General features: G+C 46.5%; 1 pseudogene; it reads left to right on the forward strand.

Annotated features, from left to right (window-relative positions):
- The first annotated feature begins 344 nt into the window (after positions 1 to 344).
- Positions 345 to 1,235, forward strand: LOC118926211 (aldo-keto reductase family 1 member B10-like; annotated as a pseudogene).
- The last annotated feature ends 4,563 nt before the right edge of the window (positions 1,236 to 5,798 follow it).

Here is a 5,798-nt window from a genome sequence, read left to right on the forward strand (position 1 = left end):
CTAGCACAAGCTTCTTACCGCAGCTTGGACCGGAAACTAGCGGTTCCTGGACTGGCACTTGACAACACTGCCCATACCTTGCAGCCTGGTTCCTAGCCTGTAAAAGAGCAGTGGCTGAAGGAGTCAGTAAGTTGGCACTTGTGGGATAAAGGAATTAATGAATCTTGAACAACAGCATTCATTCAACAGTACTTACGGTGCATTTGTAACATGCCAGGTCCTGTGTTAAGTGCTGCAAGTGAACGTCCTGGACAAAGTCTCCCTGCTTGAGGGTCAGCCCCCTTAAGCAGGGCACAAGACATCTACCTGCTGGCTCAGAGCCATTTCTGCACCCACCATGGACCATGGCCACCTTTGCGGAGCTCAATAGGAAAGCAAAGGTGTCCACTGTGGGCCTGGGCACCTGGAAGTCTCCCCCAGGCAAAGTCAAGGGGCCCGTGAAGGTAGCGCTTGATTCAGGAGATTACCGCACAGGCACAGTTCTATGTCTACCAGATGGTGGGGGAGGCCATCCAAGAAAAACATCTAGGAGAAGGTTATGAAGCAGGATCTCTACGTCATTAGCAAGTTATGGCCCACTGTTTTTGAGAGAATCCTAGTGAAGGAAGCCTATCCGAAGAGCCTCAAGAATCTGAAACCAGACTAGCTGGACATCTATCTTATTCACTGGTCACAGGGATTATGGCCTGGGAAGGACTTTTCCCCCAAAGACAATAAAGGCAAATCCTCACCAGAAAAGTAAACTTGGATGCTTGGGAGGCCATGGAGAAGCTGTAGACAGACAGGTGAAAGCCTTTGGAATTTCCAGCTTCAACCACTTCCGACTTGAAAGGCCTAGAACACACCTGGACTGAAGCACAAACTGTGACTAACCAGATTGTCACCTATACCTTGCGCGGATGAACTGGACTCAGTGCTGCCACTCCAAGGGCATCACTGTCACAGCTTATTAGACCTTTGGCCCAGCCAGAGGACCCTTCCCTCCTGGAGGAGCTCAAGATCAGGGAAACTGCTACAAAGCACACAAAACCCACTGATTCGGTTCCATGTCCAGAGGAGTGTGTTTGCAGGCTTCAAGTCCATGACACAGACATGCACTGTTGAGAACTTTCAAGCCTTTGACTTTAAATTACATGACGAGAAGATGGTGGCCATGCTCAGCTTCAACAGCAACTGGAAAGCTCACCACGGACCGTGTGTCTCACTTAGAGGATTATCCCTTCACAGAATGTTGAGACTCAATCTTCTGATAAGATTGCCCAACGCATTCTCTCTCTTCACTTTACTAAAATGTAATGCCCTCCACCGGTGTCCTATTTTAGTCAAGCTAATCTGAAATGATATTGAGGCTGACCCTGCTGTAGGCCGGAATCTAGGCAGCGTTGTGTCTAACTCAGTATGTTCAACTAGGAGCAGATGATTTCAGGGACATATGACTCAGATAAGCAAGTTACAATACATTTTTTTACTTATTTGATCTGGTCACCGGGGAACTCTGCTAACGCTGAGGACATGAAGATTCAAAAGAATAAATAAAAGTGCAAAAAAAATCCCTGCTCTTATGGAATATACCTTCTGCTGAACAAATAGATCAACTAGCCAATGAAAAATCCAATACACAAATGGAAAAGTAATTTTGAAGTGAGAATCCACATAAAGAAAATGAAAAAAATGACGTGATGGAGATTAAGGGGTGATGCTGGTCATCTCCTGGGGCCTAGTTAGAAGTGCAGAACCTCAGCCTGTCCCCAGCCAGAGTCCAGGTCTGCACGGTAACAGGAGCCCCGAGAGCCCGGTGTGCGTGGCACAGGTGGGGAGCCCTGGACACCACCGCTGGTCTTCAGGCAAGACCTCTTGAAGGAGGGGCCATTTCAGCTGAGACCTGCATGGTGAGCAGGACCCAGCCATGTAAAGAGCGGCACCGACAATGGGAACAGCAAAGTTCCAGAAGTGTCCTGGGATTGGAATGAACCGAGGAGGCCAGTGTGGCCACCCAGGGCAAGTGGGGGGCAGAACATCGCAGGGAAAGCCGGGCCTGGAACAGGCCGGGCCTCAGGCCAGGGGGAGGAGTCTAAATTTTCCTCTAAGTGAAGTGTGAAGCCTCAGAAGGGTTTTTAAAAAAAGTTGCTTTTCTCAGCTGTGCTCTACACCACTCTTCAGATGCCTGGAGAGCGCCGCATGGCTCCCTGCCAGCACTGCCCAGGAACTTCATGGTCTTTGCTAAGGCCTGAATGAGTGAAGACAAATCCCCAAGATACAGGCAGAGGGGGCCCCCTTCGAGCTCAGTGTCCCACAGGAGCTGCATGGACTCACCAGCACTCATCACGTCTGTATTCAGAGGGCCCAGGTCTGTATCATGTCTGCATCAGGGACCAGGGCTGCCTCTCACTCTTTGAAATAAATGCCACCTTTCTTCAAAGGTACTTTGTTGCCAGTGAAATTACATCTTGCTACATTCTGTTTAATATTTTCAACACCGTTGTAGCAACTTCAAAGGATACATACTATTGCTAATCAATAAATTCCAAGTTCTTGTTTATTAATGAGAGTTCATTAAAGATAGTTTGCATCTTTTCTCAAACTTCTAATGAGAAAATCAATTTTGACTCACTTTACCATTGCAAGAACGCTCCAAGACTGCAGATAACTATTTTTAATTTTGGTCAGTCCCAAGGTCTGATCTGAACCCCAGTTCCATGCTTCCAGATTCACCCAGGACATCAGTTGCTGAATAAGTTTTTCTAATTTATGACCAAACCTATTTAAGACTAGACTGTGTACTTCTCTTACAAATATGGTGCCTTTTCTAACTGCTTACTTTCTGTCAGTGGGAGAGTTGCAAATGAAAACCTCAGAATCATCTGCCTTCTGCTCCCGTCTTGCATCATTTGTATCCATTTTGATATCAAATGTTGTTTCTCCTTTGACCGTTTCCCCTCCTACTGCCAGAACCCTAAAGCCTTCGTTTTTCCCACATAGTCAAGCTCTCCACATCTATGCATTAGTCCCTGGGCTCCATTTCCAGGGACAAACAGGACACCTCTTAGAACCATTATTGCCTCTTAGACTTCAAGGTAAAAATGGTCTGTCCTGTGTTTCTCCAGAAGTAAAATGCAGAAAAAATAGCCTCAACTCTACAGCTCTAAACTCAGAACAACATCTTTACAACATAGTTTTGATAGCAACCCATGCTCTATACTTTATTTAAAACACTAGTCCTATCTCAGTCAACTCTGAACTCCCTTGCAAAAAAATCTTTTAACTCCCCCGAAGTTTAGGACTATATAACCTTCCTGCCACTAGGTTTTTCTCCAAATATCTGTTCTTTCTGGCAATTTAACTGCTTTTGGCTGCTTAAATGATTTTGAATGTCAATATTTACAATACTTGGAGAATGATATTGTAAAATCTTTCACTATATTTTCTATGTCATATACAACTTACCGTAACACTTGAGTCATTTTAATAGGACTTTTCTTTTCCTTGCACACTAAGGACAGAATGGTTACTAAAATGACAGTCATCTCTTCTGGCTGTACAGTAGGGAAGGCATTTTGAAAGAAAATAAACCATTGCCTATGATCACTGATGAGGCCCGCACACTAAAACTGTTTAACACCCAGTTAAAATGTTTAGAACTTTCACTTTGGATTGACTACTGTGTTCTTGTCTTTGAGGACTTTCCACAGATTAATGTTGAATGGTTTTGGTGTTTTCTATATCTTCTTTCTCCAAAAACTCAGACCAAATGACATGGTTATTCAGTTAAGTTTCAAGTTTCCAGAATATTTCTGTTCTCTGGTTCAAGTTGAAAAAGTAAGTCTGTTTAGAATGACTTCATTCAATGTTTGCAAATAGCTTCCTTCCACCTTGCAATTTAATATTTTAAAATTTAAGATTCCACCAAGCAGTGACTAACTGGGCCCACAACTTAGCTTCCTAAGGGGAGTCTGTTCTCTCTCAACTCTTACTCCAAGAAAGAGAAACTCCTCATAGTTGAGGACAAAATGGAATTTTCAGATCAATCAGGCCTGAGATGTGGAAATGTGCAGTGGTGAAAAGACTGCATTAATGTAACTAGGGGGTAATGATCTCTTCTCTGCAGTGGGGATCAGCAAACTATGGTCCCTGGGCCACACAACCTGCCCATGGCCTGTTATACATTCTGGGAGCTAAGAGTGGTTTTTACATGTTTAAACAGTTGGAAAAACATCAAAAGAAGAATAATATTTTTTGACACATAAGTTGTGTGAAAGTGACATTTCCGGGTCCATAAATATCTATTAGAACACAGCCACACTCATTTATGTTTCATCTATGACTGCTTTTGCACTAGGACTGCAGAGTTGAGTGGTTGTGACAGAGACCATATGACTCGCAAAGCCTAAATTATTTACTCTCTGGTCCTTTACAGACAAGTTTGCCAACCCATACTCCATAGGATCGTCTACTCACCACTCTCTTCTCTCTTTGAACTCCTGTGGCCAGACCGCTGAGTTGCCTCCCCCCCGTTACCAAGATCATGTTCCTCTTGGAGGCTGAGTTGTATAGGTCTGCTTTAGTCTAGGTCTTAAGCAAAAGGAGTTTTTGAGGAGCGTGTATGTCCGAGAGCGCAGCACGAGCGGCCCTAGCCAGTGGTGAGGAAGCAGAGCACGGGTATTTGCCTCAGCCGCGTTGAGTATTTGAGTACCCCCTTTCCCAGACTCGCCAGGGTGAGGGGTTGGCGTGGAAAGGCAGTTGTGGAAATTCAGGTTTGGATATCTGTGATCCTGTTCATCTTTGTTTAGGCACAACAAGCAGCCTAGCTGAGCCCCCTGGGTGATAAACAACCTCTCTGGAACAATCTATATCATCAGAGGGCAGGGTCTGGCCACCACCGTGGAAAGCCCAGGTGGGTGGCAGGCTGTGCAGGTGAGTCCCTCAGCGTTGTGGCATTGGGCAGTATTTGGTGTAGAATGTGGGCAGGCAAGGTGCACTAGAGGGTACAGCGGGCCGCCTGTTGGACGGCATGTGCCTATGTTCCTATAGCTCTGATGTCTCTAGGTTGTCCAGTTTTCAAGGATAACTCTTACCTTTCCAAATTACCAAAGCCCGCCCTTGAATGGTGGAGTCCGCTCTTCCCAGATGCGCTTGCCGAGGCACGGGCGTCCTGGAGTTGTGAGAGGCCTGTGTGTTCCCGCCTGTCCGGGCTGCTGCTTCTCTCCCTCACTTGAGAAGCACAGCTTCAGGCTTCCTGCCCTTCTGTGACTTCACCTCTTGCTGGCTGACTTTCAGATCCTGCAGGAAGCTACTGCCCTTCTCACACCCCTCTGTCCCTGTCATGGGCAATGCACTGTCCCCTTCCCACGTGGTAGCAGATACTGACCGTGCTGTACCCGCATGCCCTTGGCACTATTGGCATTTGGGGGCACGGTGCCTCCGGTGTGCATTCCCTCAGTAGCCAGCTCCTGCATTTCTTTATAGGCAGATCAGCTCAGCTGCCTGAACCCAGTTTAATACACATGGGAAGTTATGTATTCCCCAAGAATAGCCATGAACCCAAGATTGATGGCTGAGGGTTATAAATACCCCAGCTCTCTTGCTGAGTCCTGACTGGGACAACTCTGAGCAGTGACCCTTTCTGTCGCCAGAGTTGTCGGGCAGACTGTGGCCCAGTGTGGAGCCCTTGGCTGTGCACCCTCCTTTCCCAGTCCTGCCCGCCTCCCTACTGCCTTTCCCTAATGCTTCCCACTAAATCCCTTAGCTTAGGGTCTGCTTATGGGGGGACCCAGTCTTAGGTGTACCCTCTACAACCACAA

Source organism: Manis pentadactyla, chromosome X (genome assembly GCF_030020395.1).
Source record: "Manis pentadactyla isolate mManPen7 chromosome X, mManPen7.hap1, whole genome shotgun sequence".
NCBI lineage: Eukaryota > Metazoa > Chordata > Mammalia > Pholidota > Manidae > Manis > Manis pentadactyla.